The following is an 18708-nucleotide window of genomic DNA, read 5'->3' as shown; positions in this document are numbered from 1 at the left end:
GCCAGCTTTTACCATACCAGCTGGTGGACTCTGAGGCCTTCCGCAAATTTGTAGCAATTGGGACACCGCAGTGGAAGGTACCCAGCCGCAATTTTTTTTCAAAAAAGGGAATACCACACCTGTACCACCATGTGCAGAGCCAAGTCACCGCATCTCTGTCACTTAGTGTTGGGCCAAAGGTCCATATGACTACTGACGCATGGTCCTCCAAGCATGGTCAGGGCAGGTATGTCACCTACACTGCCCACTGGGTGAACTTGGTCATGGCTGGGAAGCAGGAAATGTGTGGCTCAACAACGACAGTGGAGTTGGTGTCACCGCCACGGATTGCACGCGGTTCTGCCACCACCTCTACTCCTCCTTCGCTCTCTACCTCGTCTTCTTCCTCTTCTTCGTCCTCTGCTGCTGGGTCCTCCTCCTCCACACCTGTGCACCCCCAGCTCCCCCTAGGCTATTCGACGTGCCAGGTACGCCGTTGTCATGCTGTCTTGGGGATGACGTGCCTGGAAAGCAAAAACCATACTGGATCTGTACTCCTGTCATCTCTGCAGTCACAGGCCGATCGGTGGCTGACCCCACACCAACTGAAGATCGGAAAAGTGGTGTGTGACAATGGAAGCAATCTGTTGGCAGCACTGAGACTGGGCAATTTAACACATGTGCCTGCATGGCACATGTTCTGAATTTAATAGTACAACGTTTTGTCTCAAAGTACCCAGGATTCCAGGACGTTCTCAGGCAGTCCAGGAAGGTGTCGGCCCATTTCAGACGTTCCTATACAGCCATGGCACGCCTTGCTGACATTCAGCAGCGGTACAACATGCCAGTCAGGCGTTTGATTTGCGACAGCCAGACTCGCTGGAATTCAACGCTCCTCATGTTGGAACGTCTGCTGCAACAACAAAGAGCCGTCAACGAATACCTGTTTGAACTGGGTGGTAGGACTGGATCTGCAGAGCTGGGGATTTTTTTCCCCCGTTACTGGGTGCTTATGCGCGATGCCTGCAGGCTCATGCGCCCTTTTGAAGAGGTTACAAATATGGTCAGTCGCACCGAAGGCACCATCAGCGACCTAATACCCTTTGCTTTCTTCCTGGAGCGTGCCGTGCGACGAGTGACAGATGAGGCTGTAGACCAGCGTGACGAGGAGCAGGAAGCGCACGATTTCTGGTCGGAATCACCAGAACGAACCCAGGCACCTGCTGCAACGCAGGGAGAGGTGTCAGAAGTGGAGTCAGAGGAGGAAGGTGGCTTTGTGGAGGAGGAGGACCAACAGGAGCAGGCTTCCCAGGGGGCTAGTGGTGACCTTTTGGGGACCCCTGGTCTTGTACGTGGCTGGGGGGAGGAGACCGTGGATGATGCAGTCCTTGATAACGAGGAAGCAGAGATGGATACCTCTGCATCCAACCTTGTGAGAATGGGGTCTTTCATGCTGTCATGCCTGTTGAAGGACCCCCGTATCAAGAGGCTTAAGGAGAAGGACTTGTACTGGGTCGCGACTCTACTAGACCCTCGGTACAAGCATAAAGTGGCAGAAATGTTACCAACATACCACAAGTCTGAAAGGATGCTGCATTTACAAACCAGCCTGCAAAACATGTTGTACAATGCTTTTAAGGGTGATGTCACTTCAGGAACTCATCAACATTCCAGGGGCAGAGGTGCCAGTAATCCTGCCACGAGTGCACCTGCAAGGACAAAGCACTTTGGCCACTCTGTAACGTCAGACATGCAAATGTTTTTTTGTCCAAGGCAGCGGCAGAACCCTTCTGGATCCACCCTCAAAGAACGCCTCGACCGGCAGGTAGCGGACTACCTGGCATTAACTGCAGATATCGACACTCTGAGGAGCGATGAACCCCTGGACTACTGGGTGCGCAGGCTTGATCTGTGGCCAGAGCTGTCACAATTTGCCATGATTCTCTTGTCTTGCCCCGCCTCAAGTGTCCTCTCAGAAAGGACCTTCAGTGCAGCAGGAGGGATTGTAACTGAGAAGAGAACTCGCCTAGGTCACAAAAGTGTGGATTACCTGACCTTTATTAAAATGAATGAGGGGTGGATCTCGGAGGGTTACTGCACGCCGGAAGACTTGTTCTGAGTTTCTGATTCTGACTCCCCATGCAGCTGTCCTTCTCTGCACGCCTCATGACTCCACATACAGCTGTCCTTTAGCGTCCTCCTCCCTCCACCACCGTTACAAACTAGGGTGCAAACCCTACTGGTTTAATTTGAATCCAGGTAAATCCTGAGTTTTTCTGGCCTCTGTGCTTCAGTGGCTGCGACCAAAAAAAACAGAATATTTTCAGCATTTATATGGCATATTTTTTCTGGCCTCTGTGCTTCAGTGGCTGTGACAAAAAAATGAATATTTTCAGCATTTATATGGCATATTGTTTCGGCCTCTGTGCTTCAGTGGCTGCGACAAAAATAAATGAATATTTCAGCATTTATATGGCATATTTTTTCTGGCCTCTGTGCTTCAGTGGCTGCGACCAAAAAAAACAGAATATTTTCAGCATTTATATGGCATATTTTTTCTGGCCTCTGTGCTTCAGTGGCTGTGACAAAAAAATGAATATTTTCAGCATTCATATGGCATATTGTTTCGGCCTCTGTGCTTCAGTGGCTGCGACAAAAATAAATGAATATTTTCAGCATTTATATGGCATATTTTTTCTGGCCTCTGTGCTTCAGTGGCTGCGACCAAAAAAAACAGAATATTTTCAGCATTTATATGGCATATTTTTTCTGGCCTCTGTGCTTCAGTGGCTGTGACAAAAAAATGAATATTTTCAGCATTTATATGGCATATTTTTTCTGGCCTCTGTGCTTCAGTGGCTGCGACCAAAAAAAACAGAATATTTTCAGCATTTATATGGCATATTTTTTCTGGCCTCTGTGCTTCAGTGGCTGCGACCAAAAAAAAACAGAATATTTTCAGCATTTATATGGCATATTTTTTCTGGCCTCTGTGCTTCAGTGGCTGCGACCAAAAAAATTGAATATTTTCAGCATTTATATGGCATATTTTTCCTGGCCTCTGTGCTGCAGTGGCTGCGACAAAAAAAATTAATATTGTTTGCATTTATATGGCATATTTTTTCTGGCCTCTGTGCTGCAGTGGCTGCGACAAAAAAAAATTAATATTGTTTGCATTTATATGGCATATTTTTTCTGGCCTCTGTGCTGCAGTGGCTGCGACAAAAAAAATTAATATTGTTTGCATTTATATGGCATATTTTTTCTGGCCTCTGTGCTGCAGTGGCTGCGACAAAAAAAAATTAATATTGTTTGCATTTACATGGCATATTTTTTCTGGCCTCTGTGCTGCAGTGGCTGCCACAAAAAAAAATTAATATTTTCAGCATTTATATGGCATATTGTTTCTGGACTTCTGGTTCAGTGGCTGCGACAAAAAAAACATAATTTTTCAGGAAAGTACACATGCCTAATTTTTCAGGGTTCTGCAACAGTGGCAAAATCGCATCTTTTATGGTCACCGCAGGTGATCAATAAAGTAGACCAAAACTGGGCCCACACTGCAGAATCAGTGTTTTTTGGTTCACTTCACTGTACATTGAATTACCTCTGCCTGACCGTGCACGTGCGCACAAGCACGGTGACTGCTAAACACACCACTACAGAAATATTGCCACCAACAGGACGAACATCCTGGAGGTGAGAAGCAACTAGTAATTAAAAACTATTATTTGCTCACTTGACGGTATCATTCATTAAAGCTCTTTGCGTCTTTTTGCGTTGCAGTAAGCACCGCGTTTCGTCTTTGCGTGTGAACAGGCTGTAACCTTTACACGACTTGATTGGAATGTAGACGCCGGACGTTTTAAAGCATTTTATTACACAGGTTTAGAAATGTAGTGTGATTTCTGCCCTTTACAGCACAAAACGCAGCGCTGTGGATTTTTTAGAAACATTTTTGCCCTTGATCCCCCTCTGGCATGGCACTGTCCAGGTCGTTGCACCCTTTAAACAACTTTAAAATAATTTTTCTGGCCAGAAATGTCTTTTCTAGCTTTTAAAATTCGCCTTCCCATTGAAGTCTATGGGGTTCGCGACGTTCGCGAACCGTTCGCATTTTTGACGCAAGTTCGCGAATATGTTCGCGAACTTTTTTTCCGACGTTCGCTACATCCCTAATTCTGTGTAATATTCATAATGGACAGCTCAGGGCTAGAAGCAATTACAGTAAGTAGTTAACCACTAGCAGGTATATAGCATGCACTGTTTCAACATCTAAATTCTGCTGAAAGGTATCAGTGGAGCCCCCTCTTATTTACCTGTCTTTTCTTACACTCTAATATGTCTTCCTTCAATTTATGATTTAATATGCACCTGAAAAACCAATAAAAAAGTTAAATAAAATTCCTTAACTGAGTACTTAGTCTATACAGCAGCACACTAGAGACAGTATAATATGAAATTAAATCATATGTTATGCATAAAAGTAGATTTTGGATCTCCTTTTCTTGAAGTCTGCATTCTGAACTAGTATAATCACAAATTTTCCATGAGATCCGGGTCATGGCTTTGTGATGGCCACTCCAGTACTTTCCCTTTATTGTCATTAAGCTGTTATGTTACAGCTTTGGAGGTATGCTTTGTCATTCTAGAAGATAAAACTGTGACCAAATTTTACATTTATGGCTTATTTCTTAAAGGTGTTACTTCAGAATTTCTACATGACCCTCCTTCTTATAATGCCATTTCTTTTCTGAAATACACCAGTCCCCTTTCCAGCAAAACATTCCCACACCAGGATGCTGCCACATACACGCTCTATAGTTGGGAAGATGTTCTCCTGTATTCTATGTTTACAGATGATTTGTGCACTAACTTTGCCATGTCTATGGTTTAGGTTGCAACTTTTTGGATGCTGAAAGTCTGGGCAGGTGGCGGGATGGTTGACATCAGGGGCAGGGTAGGTGAAATCAGTGGCTGGGTGATGATGTTTATGGGTGGACTTGTAACATCACAGATGGGGCTATGATGTGGGGGCCTATGATTGGCACACCTCTATGTCATTCAGTTCAGAGTCCTTACAGGTTTCCTGATAGAAAATCCAGGCAGGCAGTTTTGAATCAGACATCCCTTGACAAAACCAGGCTATTCAGTTCAAAACTGAACAGGTAGCAACCCTGCAGTGGCTGCATCTGCTATAAATATTAAGACTGTGTTGATCTGCTACGTGAGCCATTTGATGGCTATGAAATGCTGCTTCCTACTTCCTACTACCTTTCATGTGCTCTGTCCTAGTAAAGTATCTCCTACAATAGAGGGTTCTGCTGCCTTTTAACCCCTTGCAGAGCCAAATCTTGACAATACATTAGGATTTTCAAAGAGCTAAAATTTTGGATACAGGATTCTGCTCCCTTATGCTACCACTACAAAAGAGCTCAGTATCAGACAATTGCACACAGATATGAGAACATGATGAACCTATTTTATTAAATAACCTGGAGCTGCACCTCCATCATCCTAAATAAATCCTGTACTGCAAGTTTTAAGTCTTAGGGGCAAATTTACTAACCTCCGAAAATTCGCCAGTGACGGCTTCGCTCACAGCGTAACACTTCGCCAGGTGTAGATTAGCCAGGACAACGCTAATTCACTAAAATCTGACGTTGTGTCCATGGTGCTGAACGCTGGTGAAGTTGCGCTAACGCTACTGTGCCAAGCAAAGCGAAGTTGCGCTAGCGTTGCCTAATTTGCATACGGCGGGAATTTAAAGTTCAATGAACGTATATGCTGCAGCAAATACATTACACTACACAAGCCCGGGAAACCTTGATAAAAGAAAATAGAGTTGTTATATTGCCCTACACATGAGCCCAGTGTATAGTTTATGTGCCATATGTTAGAAAATGTAGGGGGAAGCCGGTTACCCCCCAAAAAAAATTACGCCATTTGCAGCTTATCACCCTCAAAAATGGAAAAGAGGCTAGCGTTTTTTTGGGACTTGGGAAAAATGGGGGAAAAATGTTCAACTATTTTTTTGAGGAACTCCTATCTACTCTCTTATCTGCACTTCGCCTGGTCTGAGGTGGCGAAGGCAAATCTGTTCAGTAAATCCACATCTTAGTTAATTGGCGTAGTTACATCCATTCGCCAGGCGTTAGGGAGCGAAGTACAGCCAGAGTCTATCTCTTTCACTAGCGAAGTTATGCAAGAGACCGTTAGTAAATCGGCAAAGTTCCGAAATTACATCACACTGGTGAATTTTCACCAGCGTTAGTCACTTCCCCCTTTATAAATGTTCCCCTTAATTTTCAGACAAAGGCCAGTGCTGTAATTATAAAGAGCATTAGATTGCACAGCACTAGTTCATTGTGAAGCTAATCACAATCAGCCCTGCAGACACCCCTAGGGTTTTTTTACTGACATAACACAAGTACAACAAGCACAAGACTGCTTAGAGTGGAAAATGAAAAGCCATGAACACTTGCTAAATATTTAATTATTTTTAAAATCTGTACCTCATTTTATAGAAAACGTATATGAAGTCAAAAGGGATTATTACAAAAGGGAAATTATGGTATGACAGTGTTATTATCTGCGAAGTATGCTGCAGACAGGTAAATTAGCTAAAAGTGTTTCAAACTACGACAAAGGAAGATTTGTACTTAATTACCAGTCATGTTAATGCAAAATAACTTGTCAGTGCTCGAGAAAAACAGGTGATTTCAACTGAGGATTTTGTGCTTTGAAGGGAAAGTGCCATATACTGTATAGCATTCATTTAACGTTTACCTTCTGTTTACATTTTTTACACAGTTAAATTACCAATGGCAAATATGGTTTCCTAAAAAAAAAACATTATCTATAGAAACCAAAAATAAACTAGCCTCTTTTTAAGTCCACTAAATGTTGCCATTCTCTTATCGTCTGCTCATTCTCAGCTGAGGGAAACAATGTGGCAGCTCCCTCTCTGGACAGACTTCAAGTAAGGATGTACATGTAAAGGATCCGTTATCAAGAAACTAGTTATCCAGAAAGCTCCAAATTAAGGGAAGTAAGTCTTCCATAGACTCCATTTAAATACAATAATTCCGATTTTTAAAATTGATTCTCTTTTTTTCTGTAATAGTAAAACAGTATCTTGTTCTTGTTCCCAACTAAGATATAATCAATCCTTGTTAGAGGCAAAACAATCCTATTGGGTTTATTTAATGTTTAAAATAATTTTGAGTAGATTTAGGGGGTCATTTACTAAATTCCAAATTTATCTCAAATTTTATTAAAAATAACCACAACCAAACTCCCATGACTGATTTTAGCTTATTTATTAATAAAAAAAACTAGAGCGAGAACACAGATCGCTTGAATTTTCAGGCTTTTTCCCCTGAATTGCTCTAGTTTTTTGGTCCTTTTTCCCAAATGTGCTTGAATTTTTGAGTTTTTGCCGAACCCCCCTAAAAAGTCGGATTTTCTGGCTTAACCCAGTGCAGACCATGAAAACTTGAAATTGAGAATGGTGAATCTCCCATTGATATATACAGGACCTCGATAGGTCTGAGATGGATTTTCAGATTCAGGCTTTTTGCAGCATTGGGGTATAATAAATCTCACAAAATTTGATTTTTCATTCGGGTTTTAATAAATGACCCCCTTAATGTATAGAGATCCAAATTACAGAAATACCCCTTATCAGGAATACTCCAGGTCCAGAACATTCTGAGTAATACCTCCTACACCTGTACATCTCAATTCAACTCATAGTCATATTCCAGGCCCTGACAAATTAAATGCACTGTTGTTCACTAAGGCACAAACACCCTAAAACATGGGCATTGCTATTCTTCTGTACACAAAATAAGATGGGCCCCCTTTTTTGAGAGTATCTACAAGTTTATGTATGCACATATTCTTTATTCCAGTTGTAACTAAATTATTACTTATTTTTTGATCATTCTACCCAACAGTAATCACGTTCCCTAGGCACATGCCTTTTTGGAGCAATGATATCTTTTGTAGGGGCATTTGGGCTTGCATACATACATGTTATGTATAATATTCACAAAAGTGCTCCCCACTATATGAATTAACTCCTGGGGTCAATCACGGGGTGAAGACCCGTGATTGACCCCAGCAGCATAGCTTAGACCTGAATAAAATGTCCTGAGGAGATGTTTTCAGTTAGTTCAACTTCATTGCCCCTGGGCATAAATCTTGATCAGTTCAACTTTTTACAACTTTCAATGGCCCGGAATAGCTGCCCTTTCTATGAGTATGGAAAAGAGAGCAGCTAGTTTAGTAGAAAGAATAAAGCTGGCCATAGATGTAAAGATTTTTAAAAGATCCGATCGTCATCTTGAGACCACGATTATCTCGAAGCGATCGTACAATTGTACGAATTGTCCATCAACTAAAAAGACCATTTGCCAGGAAAACAAAGGGTAGCAGCCTGCTTGTCCCTGCAAACATAGATAGATTGCACTAGGACCGACAAAGATTTTATAACCTGGCCGATCAATTTTCTGACAGATGTCGGCCGAAAAATATCGTAAGATGTACGATCGTTCGAATCCCAATTTTGAAGGATTGGTCAGACTTTGCTAAAAATCGGTCGTTTGGCAAGAAAATTCTTTGCGTCTATGGGGACCTTAAGAGTACTGGTGGTTTCTTATTATGGCTAATGCCAAGGAACCATGTTTCACCCTAAGCAAACTTTAGCATCTTCTGTCTCCCAATATGCGAAAACTATGACTAAAACACCTGCCCAATTGATTGCTTTTGTCAACGAAAAACAAACTAGTATTCACCTAGATAAATATCATACCTTCTGCTTAGTTTGGCTCCTTGGATAGATTATAGACATCAAGGCTCTCTATCAGACCACCTTCTATCCTTGTAAGTGATGGAGGAAACTAATGGGAATATTTCCATATAACTTGAGGATAGCCTAGCCCTACCCATACTTTGACCTAATCAGGTGTAAAATCTTGTGCGAGCAATTCTGATTTACTTATTTACTCATTGCTAACAATGTAATTTTAAAGGAGAAGGGTTTTTTTTTAATTTTTTTCTCTTTTTATTTTATTGTTAATATTTCTGTTATAAAAGCAGGCGCCTTAAAGGAAACTAATTAGTGCTATAAAGCGGAACCAGGACATATGCATTTTATCTCCATATTCTGATTTACATATTTGTCTTTTTGGTAATGTACAATCGTTTATTTCTCTGAAAGACACATGAGTAAAAATATTGAAAAAGAAAAATAGGAGCAGACAGCTAGAGCAGAGTTTCTATGGGAACAAGCAATGCCAACTCTTCATTGGCTGCTAGACTGGAAGGTGTGTTTGGTGATATGAGTGGAGAAGAAATGAGCATACTCAACAGCCAAAGCAGATTCTGGAGGGAGGGGCCGAGTGGGTTAGAGAAAGAGAAGGAATCCAAAGTGATTAAGTGGATGCTGCATCCTTACTTATAACCTTTTAACAACTAGAGTGGCAGGTATTTAAATAATTCAAAAAAGCTGTTAACTGTTTAAATCATTGTGTGTGGGGGGGTTACATGTCCTTTAAATGAGAGGATGTTGTTGAGGCCAATGACACACCAGGGCCACCTCAAGAATTATGGGGCCTAAGACAAATGTAAGTCTAGGGACCCAAATAAATGAAAGTTTTGGCTCACTTCAGCTAAGGCCATAATTACCATGATATACCTCTACTGAAAACAGACAATAAGCACTTCATGAACCCCAGACATGTCAGTAACACTAATTAAAAATGATTTGCAATACTGCATTAAACCCCAGACATACCAGTAACATTGAACTGCAGAAATGAGTGCAGAGTATTGCATTAACCTTTCCTTTTTTTCTGTAATAATAATAGTAATAAAACAGTACCTTGTACTTGATCCTTAGGTATGATAAATCCTTATTTGAACTAATACAATTCTATTTTGTTTAAAGGAAAACTATACCCCCCAAACAATGTAGGTCTCTATAAAAAGATATTGCATAAAACAGCAGCTCATATGTAAAACCCTGCTTCATGTAAATAAACCATTTTCATAATAATATACTTTTTTAGTAGTATGTGCCATTGGGTAATCATAAATAGAAAATTGCCATTTAAAAAAAAAAAATAAGGACCACCTCCTGGGATCGTAGGATTCACTGTGCACACAAACACACCAAACAAACCATACATGTTAGGTCACATGAGCCAATTAGCAGACAGAGTTCTGTCTTTTGCTTCCACACTTCTTCCTGTTACAGTTAGAGCTGTGCTATTTCTGGTCAGGTGATCTCTGAGGCAGCACACAGACCATCATGAAATGGTGGTTCAAGACAAGAGATGTAAAAGGGCAGTTTTTACTTAAATATATATTCCAGTTTGGTAAGATTCTTTCATATGTCACTTAATTTGAGGTCCATGAACCACGTCCAACAGGGCCACCTGGGAGCTATGAGGATAAGTGTTCTTTCTCGTTGTAGCTTTCTGATCATTCTTGTTAGTTTGTTGAAGATATCTTCCTTCAGCTGCCATTCGGCTGGACTGAACGACTGTCTGCTTAGGAAGTTTGCTTCCCAGTTTAGAAGTCCTGGTATGTATATGGCTGATAGTAGGGTTTGGTTGTTTTTCACCCACTGAAAGGTTAACTTTGTTGAGCGCCGATCTGCGCCTCTTTCTTTCTTTGTGGTTTAAGTAGGCTATGGCCGTGGAGTTGTTGGACTCTGCTCAGATCCCTTTGGAACACTTTTCAGGGAGATTAGTCGCCCGGCTACTAAATCTCCCCGAAACTTAGCGTGTGCTCTTAACAGTAACATTAAAAAAATAAAAGTGAGTTAAAGTGGACTTGTCACCCAGACATAAAAAGCTGTATAATAAAAGTACTTTTCAAATTAAACATGATATCCAAATTCTTTTTTTTATTAAAGTGTTCATAGCTGTTGTTAACTCATTTAATAATTTCAACTGTCAATCAAATATTGCCTGCCCCTCCTCTATGCCTCTTGTTTCTTTTTCTAGCTGTTCAGTGCAGAGAAAAACTGGACTTTCTAGCACAAACGAGGGACTGCAGGTTGAGCTGTCAAAAGAGGGACTGTACCTCTAAAAACGGGACAGTTGGGAGGTATGACTACCTGACTTATCAGCAAAGAATAGAGATTGTTGTTAGTGTGTCAGCTTATTAACATTTACACACAGGGCAACAAAGGCAGTTGATGCTTAAATGAATTAGTGACTGGCTGAATTAGGAGGGAAGGAGGAACCCCATGGTCAATGAATGGTTCTGCTTAGTGTCGCCCTGCACATAAAAGATGATGGTACTGTGGCAGGCATTCCCACCCAAAGTGTTTTATATGTTTTTTACCTTGTCCGGTGCTCCTTTTTTGGGGACAAAACTTCAATGACACCCCCTATTGAATTAGTCTTTCCTATCAGTATTAATATATTTATAAATCCCCCATGTGCATCCATGATTGTCCAACAGGCACTACCTTAGCTAATGGAATATAAGCCTTAGGCCCTTAAGCTAGAGAATGTTGTTGCAATACCCCCAGACATGCCAGTAACACTACAGTGCAGAAATTGATTGATAGTATTTCATTAATACGACCATATTAATACACTGAAGAAATTAACTCAATGTACTGCATTTACCCTAGATATACCAGTAACATTGCACTGCAGAAATGAATTAATAGAATTGCATTAACCCCAGATATGATAGTAACATTGCCCTGAAGAAATAGATTCAGAGTACTGTATTAACCCCAGACATACCAGTAATACTGCAAAGCAGAAATTGATTCATTATCTCCCAAAAGTATATAAAAAAGTCATAATACTTTATTGACTAAGGTGTAATATTTCTTATGGTAATACTTGAGGAAAACATCTACATACCTGTCACCCTTCAGTCTAATTAATTGGAGGTTTGTGTGCGTGCACATCAGGGATGGGTACATGGCAGCACAGAAACCAGTGCAACTAGCATCAGAATTTAATAATCAACCCTGTAGCATCAGCTTATATTACAGGCCAACCTTATTTTCTTCTTGATAATTTGCAATGACAACTGCTCAGAGCCCACTGAACATGTGAGTGTCACAGACGCTTTCCAAAATAGTGACCACCGTGACAAGTTTGAAGTCCTGGATTGTTGCTGCTATTGAAAAGCTGAAACTTTAGGCTGGAGCAATAAGTTCAGTATATAAAATATTGCACTTTTAGCCGTTTTCATTTTTAGGGTTTAGTTCTCCTTTAAGGTGCCTATATGGTAAGAAAATAAAATTTCCTAAACCTCCTTCCCCTGCTGACAGATACTTTCCTATGAAATCCAGTATCAGAGGTGGGAGGTAGGGCCCTGATGCTAGCCCCATATAGACTCAGTAGCTAGTGTGTTCATCTGACAGTAATGTGAAATAGTATTAAGGCACAAAAGCAGGAGACGGCATCAGGGGAGTTCAGATTACAGTATGTAATTTCAAAGCCTCCTGGGCATGACAGGCAGAGATGTGCACTCAGTGGCTCTCTGCAGCCATGTACAGACCTTCAGAGCTTATTCAATTCAAACTGAATATAGAAATATAGGGTTATTAGCAGACGTGAAATACTTCCCGCCATTCATTATACACTATTCATTACCAATTACATGCTGATACTTCATGTTGCCAAATGACACCGCAGGTAAACACTACAAAAACCTAATGAGTACAAGTATATGTGAATTGATTTTCTTTGTCTAAGCGCTTGGGGTGCGTGAGACTGTGCTGGGGAGATTCCACTGGGTAATGCCATACTGGGTCAAACTACAGAATTGGCAGTTTAATTAAATGAGATCCCAAGAGGAAGACTGGATGACAACCTAGCAAAGCAATGCAAGTGGATGAGGAGAATGTATGATCATTTATTTATAAACATCTTCTGTGCTGCTGTACAGTAATAAATACAGAGGTAAGAGACATAAAGGGACAAACATTGATTCAAACTGATAAAAGAATCAACAATAGGACTCATTTACTAAATATGTGCAAAACAATCACAGCAAATTCCCAGTTTTTTTTTTTGCTGTGAGTTGCTGTTCTCACTGACCATATCAACCAGATAATGGTTTCACAGAGGTGTTACACACATGGCAAATGATTCCAAACACATAGAAATTAAAAAAAGTGAATATTTAAAGGAAAACTATACCCCCCAAACAATGTAGGTCTCTATAAAAAGATATTGGAGAAAACAGCTCATATGTAAAACCCTGCTTCATGTAAATAAACAATTTTCATAATAATATACTTTTCTAGTAGTATGTGCCATTAGGTAATCATGAATAGAAAATTGCCATTTAAAAAAATAAGGGCCGCCCCTTGGAATTGTACGATTCACTGTGCACACAAACAACCAAAAAGAATACTTGTTAGGTCACATGAGCCAATTAACAGACAGAGTTATGTCTTTGCTTCAACACTTCTTCCTGTTACAGTTAGAGTTGTAGTATTTCTGGTCAGGTGATCTCTGAGGCAGCACACAGACCATCATGAAATGGTGGCTCAAGGCAAGAGATGTAAAAGGGCAAGATTTACTTAAATATATAGACCAGTTTGGCAAGATTCTTTAATATGCCACTTAATATGATATAAACTGTTGCTTAAGTGTTTATTTTGGGGGTATAGTTTTCCTTTAAGCTTATTGCATTGTCTAACTACACTGCACCCGACCCTAACCTACAAAACCCTAACCTGCAAAACCTTAACCTGCACCCAACCCTAACCAGCAAAACCTTAATCTGCACCCAACCCTAACCAGCAAAACCTTAACCTGCACCCGACCCTAAATAACAAAAGCTTAACCTGCACCCGACCCCAACCCACAAAACCTTAACCTTCACCCGACCCTACCTACAAAACTGTAACCTGCACCTGATCCTAACCCGCAAAACCTTAATATGCACCCAACCCTTACCCACAAAAGCTTAACCTGCACCCAAATGTAACCCGCAAAATGTTGCCATGGTAGGACCCGTACCCAACCCATACCTGTATTTTTTTTCTAGTGTTGTTGCACTACTTCTGTGTGTGCTTCTGGTTCCAAGACATGGAAACTTTGAGAGCAGTCTGACCCGCAACCAACCTTAACCCACAATGGTTGGCCAAATTTCAACCCAAACCTGGTTAACCCACGGGTCATCGGGGGTTTCTGGTCAATCCATACAGCTCTTGTTGTTGGGCCCTGCTGGCCTGCCCACATTGATAATTGGAACTGAAGAAAAAACTTCTGGAGAGTGAATGCCCCCCCCCCCCGTTCCGATGTGTATGACTCAACCACTAAGGAAATATTAATCTATTTTATAAAGGGGCATTAGGATTCTGTTTGTCAAATTACAAAAAGGAATATTCCATTACTTAAATACTTTGATAAAAATACGAAGTTCACATTAAAAGGAAAATACATACAGACCCCTTAGTATTAAGATCATGGGTACTGTATGTATATAGTTTAATAACTTCTCTGGTTTGTATTACATTAGCCTTTCTTGGATACGTTTTTTGAGCATAGTTACTGCTGATTATACAACTGCTTAAAGGGATCCTGTCATCAGAAAACATGTTTTTTTCAAAACGCATCAGTTAATAGTGCTACTCCAGCAGACTTCTGCACTGAAATCCATTTCTCAAAAGAGCAAACAGATTTTTTTATATTCAATTTTGAAATCTGACATGGGGCTAGACCTTTTGTCAATTTCCCAGCTGCCCCTGGTCATGTGACTTGTGCCTGCACTTTAGGAGAGAAATGCTTTCTGGCAGGCTGCTGTTTTTCCTTCTCAATGTAACTGAATGTGTCTCAGTGGGACATGGGTATTTACTATTGAGTGTTGTTCTTACATCTACCAGGCAGTTGTTATCTTGTGTTAGGGAGCTGCTATCTGGTAACCTTCCCATTGTTCTTTTGTTTGGCTGCTGGGGGGGAAAGGGAGGGGGGGGTGATATCACTCCAACTTGCAGTACAGCAGTAAAGAGTGATTGAAGTTTATCAGAGCACAAGTCACATGACTTGGGGCAGCTGGGAAATATGTCTAGCCCCATGTCAGATTTCAAAATTGAATATAAAAAAAATCTGTTTGCTCTTTTGAGAAATGGGTTTAAGTGCAGAATTCTGCTGGAACAGCACTATTAACTGATTTATTTTGAAAAAACATTTTTTTCCCATGACAGTATCCCTTTAAAATTAAAAGTATGCTATAACGAAAGACATCAGACATCTTATGTAGCTGACTTTTAGGATTGTTTCTGCTTATAATAAACCCAGTTATCAAAGTTCTCTTTGTGAGTTAGTACATTAGAGCTGCATTTATGTGAAATTCTGGGTGCATTATTTTTAACTATGGAGTTTTGGAGTAGAAATATATGGGTCTGAATAATTTTAGGGGGCTTGTATGGCACATAAAATGCATTCAGTGTGCTAAATTTTGCAACTGCCGAAAAGACAACAGTGAAAATGCATATTTTCATGTTGGGGTCTCTACATGCTATACACCACACATAAAACAGGCAGTGTGTTTCTGAATTATTTGAAATGTAAGCCATTAATTTAGTATGTACAAGGTATATTTTGGGGCCTCAACACACAATGGGCATCATGACCGTGGCAACTGTTCAGTGGACCCTTGGCTTTCGTATTTAGAATGTTTTATCTTGGTACGTAATGGAATATAAATGTGAAAATGCTGCAAAGTGAAAACTTTGAGGGGATTTTCAGAAATGTTATCAAAACCGGGGGTAAACTTTTTTTGTGGCTTAACCTCACATAAAAAGCAGATTCTGTAAATTGGAAGCTTTGATGTGAAATTCCAGAATTCTCTATAAAATGCATACATTTAAGAAAGTTTTTTAGTCTGGTTTTTTGAAGCAGAAAGACACAATTACCAATTCTGGACATATAGAAGCCTATATTGTGTTACAGAAGTGGAAGTACATAAAATGCATAGCATCAAGCATATTTTGAAAGCTTACGTTGTCGTAGGTAAACTAAAAGCCCCCCCCCCCCCGGAAAGGCTCCTAAATTTACATAAATCACAAAAAAAACCACAATACCATAAGAGACTGCATTGCTGGAAGTGAAAGGGTTAAAAACAAATATTTCATTGGTTTCTATGTATTACTACAAGTGAACAAACAGTCCCTTTATTACTTAAGGGAGTTTTAAGGGAACAGACGCTACTTGCCACAGAAAAGTCTGTTTTTTTTTCACATAAAAATGAAACTTGCTGGATCAAATCACACGCAATACTGCTTCTGGAATTGGATAAATCCTTTCACATTATGTCAACTTTGCTCGGACTGATCCTCATAGACTGTACTGAATTCGAGTGTTATACATCCTAGAGGTCTAATTGCAGTATCTTTGTCTGCAATCTGAAAGAGTCCTTATTCAGCATGGGTGTGAATGCAAATTGTAATTAGGATAAATGTAAGGCTGTCATTGGCCCTACTATTCCAGTTTTGTTTTGGGAATGAGTCATACCTATGAGTGGAGGTACAGCTGCTCTATCATAGCCTCTTTAAATGTAATACAGCCAGTATCAGAATCTTTAGTTAAATAAAATATCAAGGTCTTGTGTTGTATTGCATCCCAGGAGATATAGATACATCCTAAGCATGGGCGTTCACATATAGGAGCAAGGGGGGTTACTGCCCCCCCATGAGTTGTACTTCATGCCTATCTTGCCCATGTGCATCTGTAATGGCACAGCCCGGGACCCTGAGGGAGAAGGCACTTACCCCGCCACACGATCATCAGTGTCAGACTGGGACACCAGGGGCCCACCCAAAACTTTAGACCAGGGGCCCACTCTCAGTACTATTTTTCTTCCTCTCCTTGCTCAACTGCTATTCTCCTAGTCTTTACATAATATAATATTATCATCTATGATTCCATCTATTTAGTCTTTTTGTCAAATGTCAATATCTTTTTGGCAGTGTCAAATATATATAAATATCCCACCTAATCCAGCTGCAACCCAGTATAACTTGCCTTTGTTATCATCTACTGAAGAGGCTTAATTAGTAGATTCCTTCCTAATTCCAGGGAATTTTAGACAACTAAAGTAAAGGAGCATGAAATGATGATTCTAAAACAGAATTTGGTTGCAGCTCTGAATGTAACTGGCTTTCTCTCTAAATAAACCAACACAGACCATCAGGGCCCTTCTAAACTGTGGGGCCGGCCCTTTTCCAAAGGCCCAAAGGGAAGAGTTGTCCAAAGGCCAGATAGGGTGAGATTTGGGAATGATGTTTATTGGCTCTCAGTATTACATAGGTTCCTATAAGTCCTATGGAGGATAGTAGGACTGACACAGCAATTATATGTTGTTTCAGTTTCATTGTCAGGAACCAAGGAGAAACATAACCAATGCGACCATTTCCTGCTCTATAAGAGCCTTATTCTAACTTCTCTCCCTCCCCCTCTATATGTTATCCCTGCCAAATCCCTAGCCCAATACCCACAATAAAAATACACACAATGACTTTGTGCTTAATCTGTGTAATCCACAGCTTTATTAATAATTAGATAAACAGCGCTTTTTGTTCGCAAGGATGGCAAAAAAACCTTGAAAAGCGAATTTCCTTCACAAGGCCTTAAAGGCGATCAGATTTGCTCCCACGATCAATGCGCCACATTGAATCAAGGGAAGCGGAGGAGGGGGGAATATGGTAAGATAAGGGACTGCAGTGAAAGGATGAGAAAGAGAAGGGAATATTGCAGCATATACATGGGCACATTTAAGCCGCACGATGAATGCTGCATTCCTTTCCATTCCATTGGACCCCGGGCAGCCTGCAGACCCCGGCATTTGCAGTCTGAGAGATGGAATGAAAAGGAATGCAGGGTCTACCAAGTGGCTTAAAGGAGTTCCTGTGTATAACACCATATTTTGGATAAAGGAGAGGAACCACTGGTGGAACTACGGTGGCTGAAAGCAGTGCTGGTGCAAGTGCATTGGATGAAAGGGGGGTATCACTTACTTCTGTTTCCTGAGGATGTGGTGCCTAGACTGAGGTGCATCGGTATTTGGTACCGAGGAAACTGCTGGTATCATGTGCCGTTTGTGATTTTGTGTTACTTGTCTTTCTTCTCAGGTCCTCCATTACCCATCATTTATTCTAATGCTGAGGCCACTAGAATGAGTGATGAGTGGGACAGTTGGTCAATGGCAGTTGGAAAATAACAGTTGACATTAACAGCTAAAGAGCAGCAGAGTAAATGGTGTAACACTTCAAAAGCTGTAACAAGTAAACAAGAAATACCAAACACACTATATTCTATAACTACAAGTCAGCCACAGGGTGTGCTGCGAATTGTAGTTAAGGCACAGCTAGATAAGCACAGGAGTCAGTTGGACACCAAGTTCCCATGTTGTCTCACTCCCCTTAGCAATGGCACACAGGCAGATTTTGGGTAATTTGGCACCCACAAGTATTAGTAGTTTGGGAAGAGGCAGGGCTGCCATCAGAAACCATTTTCAAGGCCCCATCATTGATTGTCCCCTTCCTTGTAGTTGTACCCCTTTGTACCCCCTGATGGCTTATCACCAAAAATGACCTCCCCCCTTTTCCAATGAAATTGGAAAAGATGGAACTGGAAAGACAAACTGATCTCTCCAATGGACAATTTCATGACAAGCACCTTCCCAGACAATTACAATAGCAGGCAATAGTGGGGCAATTTTGGGAGCTTTGGC

The sequence above is a fragment of the Xenopus laevis genome, chromosome 7L (genome assembly GCF_017654675.1).
Source record: "Xenopus laevis strain J_2021 chromosome 7L, Xenopus_laevis_v10.1, whole genome shotgun sequence".
In the NCBI taxonomy this organism is placed as follows: Eukaryota; Metazoa; Chordata; class Amphibia; order Anura; family Pipidae; genus Xenopus; species Xenopus laevis.
This window is presented reverse-complemented; position numbering follows the sequence as displayed.